Below are 14481 nucleotides of genomic sequence, written 5' to 3' on the forward strand. Positions count from 1 at the left end.
AACGACGTTAACTCTTCTTTATTTAAAAAAAAAAAAGAGCTAAAGTAATAAATAAACCCTAGATACTCGACATTAACTCATGATGACTAACATGAATCCAAGTTCACCTACTAGAGAATTTTCTATGCATAAAGAAATGTTGCAAATCTTTCCTTCTGGCCAAAGAACGGCATATTATTTTTTGCTTTCCCAGAGAATTACCTTTAATGTCATTGAATTTTTCACATATGGTTAGATGATTTGCAGCTGATGATTTGGGAATTACAGTGACCCTCAGTTAACCCTTTTCTACCTAAAATTAAATTTTGCAGCTACCCAAAACATTAGGAAATCCAATGCCCCCAAGGGCTTTGCAGTTAAAAATCATAACAGAAAGGCTTAACATCTACAGAGCCCCTCTCTGAAATTCTGGAATTATTTTTGTATCATTAAAATGGAAAAAAGAAAGAGGGAAGGAAGACGGGAAGTGATAGAAAGGCATCAGCAGCACACTTTCCTGATATTTCTCGACATTCCTGGCGTCTCCTCTTCACGCCTTTCTGTGCAGGCACTGGGCTGACCCTGAAGGGCAGGGCGGGGATGGTGTCCGGGAGGACTCCTGGCTGGAGTCGGGCCGCCGCTCGGCTCAGCTTCGGGAAGAAACCTCCATCGGTGGCCAGGAAATGAAGACTCGCCTGTCTCAGGTGCTGTAACCCCAGCCACCTCCAGCTGAAACCAGCCTGCAAGTATCTCTCATCCCTGCTGGTTTCCAGGATGCCAGGAGCAGGCTCACGAGGAGGCATCTGGGCCGCAACACAAACCTGGGAAGGATCATTTGATTCTGAGAATGTCAGTTAACAGAAAGGGGGACGCCCTCCGAGGCTGAGACGTGGGTTCTCACCCCGGTACTACCACTAGCTTGTGAGTTCTTGCACCTGTTTGTGTGCCGGTTTCCTCACCTATGGAGAAAAGACACCCACCCTGCCACCCGCGCCCGTACACCGTGGAAACAAATCAACAGATGACGTCACGCTTCGGAAAGGTGAAGCACCTCGCAGAAGGTTTCTCTCGTGGACCCCCCCAAGAAGACCTCTCGGGCAACGATCGACGGAGGCTTCCTTCAGCCTCACCTCTGTGACCAACCAGGGTGCAGCTGGGAAAGGAGAAAAGAAAAAGAAAAAAACCCACAGTAAGTTACGGCCTCTTCCTCCTCCTCTTCTTCCTCGCAAAAAGAAACACAGTGACAACTGCAACAACCAGGGGACCCCTGGGTGGCTCAGCGGCTTGGCGCCTGCCTTTGGCCCAGGGCGCCGTCCTGGAGTCCCGGGATCGAGTCCCACGTCGGGCTCCCTGCGTGGGGCCTGCTTCTCCCTCTGCCTGTGTCTCTGCCTCTCTCTCTCTCTCTATGTCTATCATGAATAAATAAATAAAATATTTTTTAAAAAATGCAACAACCATCACTAATGAGCGTGTATCAAGCACTCGCTTTGCCTCGCTTGATTTCCACCAACGTGGTATCAGTGGCCCCGGGTTAATTATCAGGACGCATCGTTTCAATAATACTGATCATTCATTTTACTGATTACGGATCATTTATCAGGATCAGTGGCCCCGTTTTACCAAAGAGACTGGAAGTGGCCTCAGAACCACTCGCCCCACGAACGTATCTGGCGGCCTCCAGGCCTGTGTTCACGGCCACACACCCGCATGTCGGGACTTCGAACAGGCTGCTCGGGGAGGGGGCATCTGTGTGAAGACCCGGAGGCTCGAGCTTCTGATCCCTCAAGCCCCCCTGGCGCCTGTCCCCACCTCTCTCCCAGATCAGAACTAGAGGCGGCGGCCCAGGTCGGAGCAGGTCCGCGGACAAGGTGCCTTCCCCAGCCAGGCAGGCCGCCGAGCAACCACCTCCAGCCTGGGTGTAGAAAGTCAGCGACTTTCACGGTCTGGAAGACTGTGCAAAAAAAGAGAGAGAGAGAGAGAGAGACAGGGAGAAGTCTGCTCTTGACACCCACGCAGCCCTATACACTTGACTTGAGCGCCCCGAAAATTCCCCTAAGCATTCTTATCGTCACGTATCACTCGTATCGCTCCACAGTTTAGTCAGCCAAACCGTATCCTTCTCCAGCTTTACATAAATTGCCTTTTGACAAACTGCACACAGAGAAAATATCACGACGTCCCCAAGTTGTAGTCTTCACACTGTTTTTCTACCGAGATGAGTAAGATTTTCCTATTTAGTTTTTTTAAGTACATAAGCAACAGATATATATATATATCTATATATGACACGGGTATCATCCGCAGTGCATTTACTCACTGTTTCTTGCAATGTATTTCAGTTTTATCTCTAAAAAAGAGGTGCTCATTTGCCCTTTCTAACTCTCAGTACGGTAGGTGAAGCATTAGCTGTATTTTGGGGGGAAGAAATGAATGCAATCAAAGAGTGCAAGATGCTTCATCACTATCACCAAATTTATACTAAAAATTCCTTCACCAAAAAATAAAAAAATAAAAATTCCTTCACCACCCGTCACCCAGTCAGGGGGGCACTTGGCGGGATGAGCACTGGGTGTTATACTATATGTTGGCAAATTGAACTCCAATAAAAAATATAATAAATAAATAAATAAATAAATAAATAAATAAATAAATCCTCCAATATAGCACAAGGAAGCTAAGCTTTATAAACCACTATAAAATGTCCAAGCATAATCCACCTTAGCCAAAGTCAAATAAGAGGTGGGCTCACCCTCTCTGCCGCAACGAGTTTTATTTCGAAGGGAATGCAGTCGCTAATGCTTTACTCGTCCATCTATTATTAAATTTACGTTAACGACTACCCAGGAACACGCTGAGATCAGGATTCGATGCAGGAAAGGACACACACAGTTTCTGGTGACCTTACACCCATTAAGGTCGTTATCAGATCAAAAAGGTATTTATCTACTAAGTAAGTGTACTTACTTGGATCGGTCCTGCGTCAAGCTGAGTAACGTGTCGGGATGTGAGGCACAGACACACACACACACACGGTCCTGAAAGATGAGGAGCCACCTACCCAAGAGACCAGTGGTTGCTCTAACACAGCAACAGAAACACGCCCCTGATACCTGGTACCCACGAGCACTCAGCACCCGGCAGGGACTCAGTATCTGCCCGGACACTGATGTGTTCCCACCCTAATATGAATTTCTTAGGCAGAATTATAAAGGTATTTAGGGATTTCAGGAGCAAGTCGGAGGCAACACTGTTGAACTTTTTTTTTTTTCCCTCACATCTCGGTTTTGTTTCGCTTTTCTACAAATTTCCTACTTGAAATTAATATGCTACTTCTGGAAATTAGTGTCACACACGTTGCTGGGTTTATTTTCACATCCTAAGGTATATGAGTTTTACTTTCAGTCTTTAACCTACTGAGACCCATGTTTTGATCGGCATACATTAATTCACAGAACCCTCTACAAAGCCAAGAGCTTTCAAAATGATTGTTCTCTTATGCTTGCAGAGCACCTTAGAGCTATTTCGCTGAATGCAAACAAAACAGCCACGGGGAGTGGAAAAGGCAGCTTCACGGGCCCCACTTCACAAGTGGGAAACAAGCTCAGAGGAGTCGAGGTGTCTGGGCCAATGTCACAGAACCAGTGACTGACAAAACCAAACTGGAATCCAGGCCTTCTGGGTTTTCCTCCAACGTGCCACCCACACGTAGCACAACAAAACGACAACTGTAAAATTAACCACAAGGAAACTATTTCTACTCTGCCTTTATTCATTCAACAGGTGCCTCTTCACTACCTACGTGTGCCAGGCGCAGAGCTAGGAAGGTAGGAAAAAGCTCAACACTTCTTTGTGCTTGTGCGGCAGCTTTGTCTAATTCTTGTTTCCTTCGTCTCCTCCCTTCCAGAAGGAACCTCAGCTCCCCACCTTAATGTGTCCAAAAATAAACCTGGCCACGGCTTGACGTCAGAGCATGCAGTTGCTGAGTCCGCGATGAAGGCGTCTCAAAGCCCATTTTGGGCGAAAGTTTTTGAGACCTTCCTTGGATCCTCCACCCACTGAATGCCATGGGGTAAAGCAAAGACTGTTCTGCTTAGAAAACACTATTGTATGATATGGGAAGACGATGCAGCAAATGCCCGTTGGTTTTTCCCCATGATCTGTATGACCAAACCGCATAACCCCCTCCAGTCCCTACCCCCCTCTCCGGGTGTCTGCGATTCACTGAATCCTCCACTCACTCACCCCGGTCTGAACAGCTAACCAGGACTCCTTATTAAGGTGCTTTCCAGAGATCTGAGGATATCAAAATGTCTCATCCAGAATTTCTCCTTCCTGAAATATTAATTGTTCGAGTTTTATTCTTTTTTATTTTTTGTTAAATATTGTTGTCTTGGGTCAGTTTGTTTTAAAAATGTACATGCTCTTAGGAAGACTATTGTGGGAAGTCTCTTTTGCCTTAATGTGGGTTTGATTACACTAAGCTTTCCAGAAAGGCAGGAGGAACCAGGCACCCACACTCGAACGGGGTCCTGAGGAAGAGGAGCCATGTGGAATATTTGGAAGTAAAGAACAGAATAGCAAGGGAAAGCCTGCCTCGGAGAAAGCTCTTCAACTTCACAGTTGTGCCAAAAGGCATCCTGAGATAATAGCAATATGATTAAGTAAAGATATATTTTGGGTTCCTGAAAATAAAGTATCCCTTAGCGAATGTTTCTGCCTTTGGTCTTTTTTTCTTTTTAATAAAAACTTCATTTTTAATGTAAAAATGAAACCCTGGCTTCTATGGAAGAAATGAACAAATGATTTAGAGTATGAAAATTTCCAGCTGCCTCTTAAGAAATTTTTATCCAAGTACACTAGCAAGTCATCAAATAAATCATCATCCCCAGACACCTCCCCATAAATATTCAGTTTTTCCACAAATCCACAACGTAGTCTAAGACCTTGGGAACCTCTTTGATCCATTCCGTCTTCTTCACGTACATAATCTATCACTGAACACTCACATTTCCCCCTTCACATCACACACGTGGTCTTATTCGCTGTGACCCCATTCCTTTCCATTGCACCCCTGGATCGCAGCAGTGCCCTCAGGATGAGATTACCAATCCTGAGTCTGGTGGTTCTCCACTTTGGTTAGAAAAATTTCTGGGTAGGGACACCTGGGTGACTCAGTGGTTGGGCGTCTGCCTTGGGCTCAGTGTGTGACCCCGGGGTCCCGGGATTGAGTCCCACATCGGGACTGCTTCTCCCTCTGCCTGTGTCTCTGCCTCTCCCTCTGGGTCTCTCATGAATAAATCAATAAAACCTTTAAAAACAAATTTCTGGGGAAATTTTTAAAATACAGATACCTGAGGTTTACTCACAGAGACCCTAATTTAATCCTTCTGTGGTACAGCCAAGGCATTAGAGTTTGTTGTGTTTTTTTTTTAATTGTGGTAAAATATACACAGCCTAAAATTTACCATCTTAAGTATTTTTATGTGTACAGTTCAGTGTTAAGTCAATTTACATTGTATGCAACCAATCTACAAAATTATTTTCATCTTATAAATCTGAAATCCTCTACCCAATAAACAATCACATCCCATTTTCCCCTCTCACAGCCCCTGGAAACCATCATTCTACTTTCTGTCCCTGATTTGGACTATTCTATGTACCTCATATAAGAAGAATCATACAGAATTTGTCTTTTTGTTACTAACTTATTTCACTCAGCATAATGTCCCCAAGACTCATCCGTGCTGTAGGCTGAATAATATTCCATTATATGTGGAATATACGTAAAATCTGGTACATTTGGCTTATGCGTTCATTCATCTATGGCACTTGGATGGCTTCTACCTCTTGGCTATTGTGAATAATGCTACCATGAACGTGGATGTGCAAATATCTGTTTGAGACTCTGCTTTCAATTCTTTGGAAGTACACACCCAGAAGTGGAATTTCTGCCTTTGGGCCTTTTAAATGTCCATAAAAAAGTGGTGATAATTTATTCTGCTTTCAACAAAAAACAAACCATTGTGTATGACTTGGACCCTCCACCCCAACAGACAAGCACTCGCTTTCCAAGGCTTCTGAGTCTGCCATCACCCTTTCTTGGACGTGGACGGTGTACGGAGCCTCACTCTGCCCTGACTGCCTTGAGGCTGGCTTGAGCTGAGACACTTATATGTCTCCACCAACATGGAAAACAAGGAGAAGGTGGGAATAGACCAGAAGGGGTGGCAGGCATGACCCCGGCACTCTGGGCTGGAGGGTGTGGATTCCCACATCACTGGTTTAAGGGCTTCAGACTCCATGAGCACTAAGGAGATTATTGTGCTCACTCTCCAAGTATAATTAAAATTGTAAATATTTTTAGGGTTTAGACCCTAAACTGAGTGTAGTAAGATCCCATCTTACTGGGTCAGAGATGAGACTGGCCAAACTAGGACTAGAATCAGGTCTCCTCATCCCCAGTAAAGCCTTTCCCCATTGGGTCCTGACCTCTTAGGTGTCCTCTGCCTGTCTTCATTTCCACCTCAGATTCCTCCTTGGATTGGTGTTGGGGATCAGAGGTGATGCACAGTGGGGTTTGGGGTAGGGCCCAACTTTGTCTGTGACCCAGACAAAGTCACTGTGGGCCTCATTATTTCCTAATCCATAAAATGACTAGGTGATAGGATTTCCCTGTCATATATATCATTCTCAATGTTTTTATGTATCACACGTGTACACACACACATTCATATATGCCTGTATCAACTATTATACTTATAAATCAATAATTAAAACTTTTTCAAGACATTGTGTTCTCATTTGAGGGCCTCCTTCTTGCCAATTCTTGCAGCGACATAGACTCTGTCTTCTGGGTTGCTCCGCACCGTCCGTCCCTCTGATGAGGACTAGAATTGGAATCTCCTGGTTCAGGATCCAGGCCGAACACAAGAAAGCCTGAGCGACATTTCCTGGTCCTCCACATGCTTGGCAGGGTCTGAGAGCAGAATGTTATGACACAGTCCTAGTGCTTTGTATTGTCCAGGGCACCCTCCCAGACATTGCACCGCTAGACCCTGCAGTGAGGAGACACTGCGCGCTTGCACACATTTACAGACCAGCAACTAAAACCCAGTCCGAAGTCACATAGCAAATCAGCGTCTCAGACTCCTGTCTGGCCTCCGACAACTGCCTTTGTCACTGCACTCCCGGCACGGATCCTCCCCGCTCCTGCTCTCCTATCTGCTTTTGAAGTAGCAGGGACCCACCTTCCCAGCCTTTAGCCAACTTCACTCTTGGTGATCTAAGCCCTATAGGAAACAGGAGCCCCAAGCCCTCTTCTCAGGACACTTGTAATCCGGAGGAGAAGGAAGGATGCACATAACGAAAAGAGACAGAAATACAAATTGTTCTGAATATATAGCCATATGCAAAACCAGTTGCAGCTGGTACGCAAGGGCCGTCAGGAGCTACTGGAGGAGGGGTGGGGTTGGTCTGCAAGAGGAGAGCTTTGAGCAGAAAGGGGTGGAGAAGCCCAGCTCAGAGAAAGGCATGGTGCACTCTCTTCCAGCAAGAAAAAAAATGGCTGTCATATAGAAAAGTTCCAGAATTTGAGAAATAAAACATGGAGAAAAGAGGTCTGTAGGTCCAAAGGCACAATCCTGCCAGGATACATGTCCGTAGCCCAGGTAGACGCGGGCAACTAGTAAATGTCACAAATCTATTATTGGGGTTTTATATTTTTTCCAGAGGTGACCAGAAGCCATGCAGGCAGCAGTTCTCTCTTGGAGGTACACCGGGCCCCGTCCCCTGTGAGCCCCAAGAACCAGTCTACCCCTACCTCTGCGTCTCCCAGGGTGGCCTGTGGGAGGCCACACTTTGAACCGATGCCTCAGTGTGGCAAATAACAGGGTGATGACAGAAAGGATCTGGGTAGCACCAGGACAGCTGTACAGGAAAGAGACTTTTTTTTAAGTCAATCCAAACATCCAAATAGGATAAGAAAGAAAGTCACCTCAAAGGCATCTTTCCCTAGCTTTCAACTCTCCACCAGTGTTCCGAAAGACCAGGTTAGGTTATCCAAAAGGACTCTGCACGTCCCTTCCGTAAAGTTCCTCCCATTTGTGGCCGTTTTCTGCATGGCTTAGTACAGGACGCAAATTCTTCCAGCATCTGAACCACAACCGTCTTCACCTTGGTCAAATCCTGTGTAGGTTCCACCAGCCTGGCCCATCTTCAGTGCTCAATATATATTTATCGATTGATTTCCTGACTTGCTATGGAAACTTTAGCAAGTTACATCCCCTCTTTGAGCCTCAGTTTCTTTATCAGTTCACAATTATGAATCGTCTCTATAGTCAAAAAATTTAACCATGCTTGTGGTTAGCATTTCCCAAAAGGAAATGGGCTGAGATGAGACACACCCGAGGCAGGGCAGAGCCAGAGGTCCTACGCCACCCCCCTCTGTGCATCACCCCTGGCCCCCAACACCAATCCAAGGAGGAATCTGAGGTGGAAATGAAGACAGGCAGAGGACACCTAAGAGGTCAGGACCCAATGGGGAAAGACTCTACTGGGGATGAGGAGACCTGATTCTAGTCCTAGTTTGGCCAGTCCTGTCTCTGACCCAGACAAAGTCACTGTGGGCCTCATTATTTCCTAATCCATAAAATGACTGGGTGCGCACCAAGGAAAGTTCCCTCCAGATCTAAGGCCTTTTTTTTTCCCTCTCTCTCTCTTCGGAGCCAAAAGTTGCTCAGTCAAAGCTGTGCTTGGCCATAAAAGAGACTTGATCCCATTATTATTGCTAATATTTCCATGGTCTCCTGAGCTCCAGGTCTGCACATTTTCTTAGGGGTAGTGATGGGAGATTGAATGAAGCAGAAGGCAAGAGACTCAGTTTCCTTTAACCCAAGCCATAGTAAACTACCAAAAAAAAAAAAAAAGTAAGAGCTATGAATAGGGGAAATTTGGAGCATCAATATAATCCCTCCCCAAGCTGGAATAACTGCACTTTTCAGTTTTTGCATCTGTGTTGTCACTGGGGAATTATCTGGCCGTGTCTGTGTTTTAACATCTGTCAGCTAAATCAGAGACTCAACTGCAAAAATTGTAGGGCTCAGAAGCACCATGTGGTTTTTGACACTCCCGGGATGACACAGGGTCAAGAAAGCAATAAATGAATTGCCATGAGACCCAATATAACATTTTCATCAGTAACACGGCCCTTGTTCCAAAAAGCCTTTGCTCCAAAAAGAAAGAACATGTACCCATTTTCTCCAGAACCATATTTGGACATTTCAAAGGCTCAGACCACAACAACTGGAAGAATCTGAGATGAACAAACAGCTATTTAAAGAGCGTCATGTCTCTCAACGTAACACAATTAACATTGCCCATCAGAATCGGCTCCAGGTACGAATCAGTATCACCTTGAGGCAAGGAAGACGTAGGTGCTTTGCTCCTGCCGCACAATATTGCAGGTACCCTAGCCAATGGGCATTTGCTTGTGCAGACATGCTTCCTAGCGTCCTACTGATTTAACCAGAGGCCACTCTTTCAGCTTCCTCTGCCAGGCGGTTAAAGAAATTAAGCTGGGAGGTAGTGGAGTGACACATCAGCTAGACCAGCCTGATCGACACTAACACGCATATGAAAAATCTTAGAATTCTTGGGGCTCCTGACTGGCTTAGTCAGCAGAGCATGTGACTTTTGATCTCAAGGCCATGAGTTCAAGCCCCACGTTGGGTATGGAGCCTAAACTTAAAAGAAAAAAAAAGTCACAGAATTCTCAAGATGTCATACAAAAAAATTGAGACACCAAATCACTCTCCTCTGCACAAGCCAAAGCGTGTTATCGATGCTTCAAAACGCCTGGTCGCCCGTGGGTAGATTCACATAGCAAGTCTTCAACTGGGGCAAATGGTGGCGCTTCCTCCCCGGAGGGGGCCGACTCAGACTTCCCACTAATTCCAAGCCGAATCTCCTGGCTATGAACGTGACGGCGAAAGAACACAGTCAATTTCTGTAACACGTTTCCACTTGGGCTTCCATTTCAAAGGCTAATGTTCGCTTTTAAAAAAGGCTTCTGGGTCCCTTTGCTCTTCACAAGTGTTGACGTCCACACCCAACAGCTACATTTGGCAGGAGGCCTCACCTAAACACTTGCTCCGAGCTAACCAGAAGCTCGACCGTTTTCTTGCTCTTGCCCGTCCTTGGGCTACAGCTCAAGTTCGCTTGACGTACAATCGCCACCGCCGGGTCCTCCCTAGAAGGCATCCGCTGCTGTAAGCTCTCACACATGTTACCTCATTTAATCCTCAAAACAACTTTATGAGCAAGGACGATGTACTCGTCCTGCTTTATAGACATGGAGCCCGGGGCCGCACAGGGATTAGCGTATTCAAGGTTGAGTAACTCAACAAGCCAATAACCGAGTCTGAATCTGGACTCTGATTTTTCTCCAGTGTAGGGCAGCTCCATGAGCACAGAGATCCCGGATCCTGGCTCACTCGTGCTGTGTCCTCAGCCGCCCACGTGGTGCCGGGAATAGAGAGTATTGTGCATTGTGCTCACTACACAGTTGCTAAGCGAACACACTGTGCATCCTCCTCAAACTCAGGGAATGGCCCAGCAAGCCGAGCATGGACTTGACCCAAGAACAAGTCGCTTGGAGGGGCGTTCTGGGAGACAACTCCTCGCGCAAGCCCTGGGTTCTGTGTGAAGACTGCAAAAGCCCATTGTGTCCGCCCCACGAGAGCTGGGAGGAATCCTTTTGACCTATTTCCTCCAAGCTGCTCTCCAAGCCCCCCTTCTCCCAGGCCACCCTGATTAGGTCACTGCGGAAACTGGGTCAGTGTCTAAACACCACGGTCAGCTTACAAAGCTTTAATCATTAGCGTCTACTCGGTCATCTGCACGTTGAAGAATAGAACGACCGCTCCAAATCACGACACCAGCATCTCCTTTAGATCCGTCTTCAGCATCGTGTAAAGACACAGACTTGGAGTTTGCCTTTAGTCTATCACAAAGCAATTCTTCCAGAACTGAACCGAAGCCCATGGGGCCTCGCTCCTCCACTCCCACCCTACATCAGAGGGCCACCTAGCTCCTGTCCTCTGCCATTCTCCCAGGCTCCTTCCTAAATTAAAATTTTGGATTACCCAGACTCCAATGCCTATTTAAAATAAAACCTAAATTACTACCTTATGTTTGGGCAAGTCAACACTCCGTCTGGCATCTCTCATTTCTGTGTGAGATTTGAACAAACCCACCCGACACAAGTGGAAAATTGGTCTTGCATCACATACTCTGTTGGGATCACCACATTTGGAATTCTAGTTTTATTCTCCCACAGAGTCAAATTTAGCCCAACCCTAGAGAACAGCTCTGTGCACTCTGACATTCAAAATAATATTTGCTAAAAAGCGTGGGGGTTTGCAGGCAACTTGAGCTGCAGCAAGAGGCATGTTATTACTGACTCAACTCCTACATGGGGTTCCATCTTAGTCATCAGGCACATGGGCACGGGCCCTGGCCGGGTTTCACAACCTCCCCTCCTTTTTCTCAATCCAACCTCAGAGGACTCAGGTAGGTGTTGTGCAGTTGTTGTTTTGTTTGGCGAAAGCCGAAGGGCAAGCCATCATGGTTATAGTATTTTCTTTTTAGGTGATCTCACCAAAGGTGAGACAAAACTGCTGCCCAGGCAAGTCTGCCTCGGGTAGATGGGAGTTACCATACAGCCTCCGAGGCACAAAGGACTGAACAAGGACGTCGCAATCCTTAAAACTCCCTCTGACTTGAAGCCAAATTTCGTAGCCGAACTTCATTCCCCGCTGAAGCCGTCCCTCCTGTCGCCGGTTTTGACTGCTCACCAACACGGGCAGGTGTCCCTGGTGAGGGTAATTGCTCTCCTGTAGTAAGGATTGAACCTCGTTCAGGCTGCCTCAAGGGAAAACGGTATTTAAAGACAAGGGGACCAGGCCTGGCTCAGAAACTACCAGGATCCTAGGCAGTTACTCTCCTCTTTCTCTTTGAAACCACATCCTTCCCTCCACCACGGGTTTCATTCTTTTCTCTTTGCCATCTGGCCTCCTTGTCGCTCCAGCCTACGCCAGATCAAAACGGCCGTCTCCTGAGTCTATTACGTGACCTTCTTAGCTGGCCGGCCTTGGCTTCCGTCTCCCGTTTTCTGATTCTCAAGGGCCCATAGCATCTTTGTGGGCCCACGTAACTGGTCAGTCTAGGCTGGAGACACCCCTGACCGTGAAGGGAAGAGCCCACCAAGGTCCAGACAGACAGGGTAAGATCCTGTAGCGTAAAACATAATTATTAAGGGCCTGTGGGTGGCCAAGCAACGTCTGCTATCTCCAGCACAAACGTTTTTAAATTTTCGTTCTCGGTGATGACAAATTTGCTGACAGCCATCATTTAAAATCAAGGTTTCAGGGATCCCTGGGTGGCGCAGCGGTTTGGCGCCTGCCTTTGGCCCAGGGTGCGATCCTGGAGACCCGGGATCGAATCCCACGTCGGGCTCCCGGTGCATGGAGCCTGCTTCTCCCTCTGCCTGTGTCTCTGCCTCTCTCTCTCTCTCTCTCTCTCTCTGTGTGTGTGTGTGACTATCATAAATAAATAAATAAATAATTTGTTTAAACCTTCACAAACTTTATTATTTTATTTTATTTTTTTAAATTTTTTTATTTATTTATGATAGTCACAGAGAGAGAGAGAGAGAGAGAGGTAGAGACACAGGCAGAGGGAGAAGCAGGCTCCATGCACCGGGAGCCCAACGTGGGATTCGATCCCGGGTCTCCAGGATCGCACCCTGGGCCAAAGGCAGGCGCTAAACCGCTGCGCCACCCAGGGATCCCTAAATAAAAATTTTTAAAAAAATAAAATAAAATCAAGTTTTCATATATTTAATACGACCATCTTAATTAATCCCCCCTCATTCTCAGAATTAAATTAGACAGATTGGATAGATCAGACAAAAGTTACACGATCATAATTTGCAAAGCTCCAGGAGTCTCTGATCCTTGTGGAATCATGTATGAACTCCTGACTCTCTCAGAAGACTGTTCGTCAATGAACATCCTTACGTCCCCTCTAAGTTATCCCAACTCCAGCAAGAACCTAAAACATGTAGGATGCACCAGTTTGAAGTAAACTCAGTAAACATTGGCTAATGTCTCTCACCACCTCTGTCTTTTATAAGCTGCACCTACCTCCCATCGCGCGTGCACGTCCAGGAAATAAGAAGAGTGTCCACTGCAACGCTACCGCGGTTTTTGCACGCCAGCTCTCGCCGCTCCCCCCGGTTTGCTCTCTGATATTAAGAATAATGTTTACACGGGCAGCAGCACGCCCACCGCCAATGTGAGTGCGGCCCACAGTCGTGAGAGCAAGCACCTAGGGCATCTCCGTGCTTCACAGTCCCGGTCCGTGGACACAGCACCCCGCGCGCAGTCGGGGAACTGCAGTGCGAGTAGCCAGTGACCTGCAGCTGAACTTACCACTTGCTGTTTCTCTCTTACAATCCAAATCTGGAAACGTGCTGTCCGGTCAGCAGTGCACCACCAAGCCACTCAGCAGAACGCTCCGGATGCCATAAAAGTGGGCCTGCGTGTTAGAAAATGAACTTGTAAAATATAGGCGAGGCTTGAGCGCAGGCCGGATTTCAGACAGCAAAGGCTTGGGCCGAGACACCCTCGTCACGCAGCCAGGCAGCAGCTGTGGGGACTGCAGACGCCGAGGGCGTGAGTCGTCCACGGAGTCGCAGCTGCCCCTGCCCCGGCCTGCCTGGCCCCTGAACACGCTCCCTGGGACCGCGTCCTGACCCCCCTCACCGGCACTGGCATCGGCGCCCCACCGGCCTCGGAGAGTCCCTCTCAACTGGGCACCCTCTTGGGCCTCACGTCCCAAGACGCGCCGCTGCTGTCCCGCGTGGGCAATGTGGAAAACAGGCACTAAGCTTCGGTGACAGACCTTACATAATTTGATAAAGAGCAAGCCAAACTTCTAGGGGGAGCAATAGTAGCTATTTGGGAGAAAAAATTATGACTTAAAAAAAAATCAGGCATTTCATCATGGTATCTAACCTATTGTTTTTCAGACCAGAGCCTTGGTTTTAACTTACCCTGGTTCATTAGTACAGTCGTTGTTTTGTCTTTTGCCTCTTAAGACGTACTTGGCGTTGATTTCTTTTTTTTATAGTAAACACTCACGTTACCTGTGTCTAGAAATTGTCACCACGCCGTGAACTTTTCCGCTGGCTCCACCTCTTAGCTTTCAGTCAACCCAACTGACTTCTCTTCGCCACACTCACCCTGTCTAAGCCCCTGTCACCTTCGCCTTCAATATTACTCTCCTGACTGTCCCCCTACTCCGCCACTGCCCCCCAGATCATACACTGCACTCAGAGCCCTGGATTTTTAAGACAAATCTGACCGAAACACGTCAGGCTTAAAAACTTTCAATGACTTTCTAATAACCCCCCCCCCCCGCTTCTCCAGCACAGTCTCCCAC

The sequence above is a fragment of the Vulpes vulpes genome, chromosome 6, assembly GCF_048418805.1.
Source record: "Vulpes vulpes isolate BD-2025 chromosome 6, VulVul3, whole genome shotgun sequence".
In the NCBI taxonomy this organism is placed as follows: domain Eukaryota; kingdom Metazoa; phylum Chordata; class Mammalia; order Carnivora; family Canidae; genus Vulpes; species Vulpes vulpes.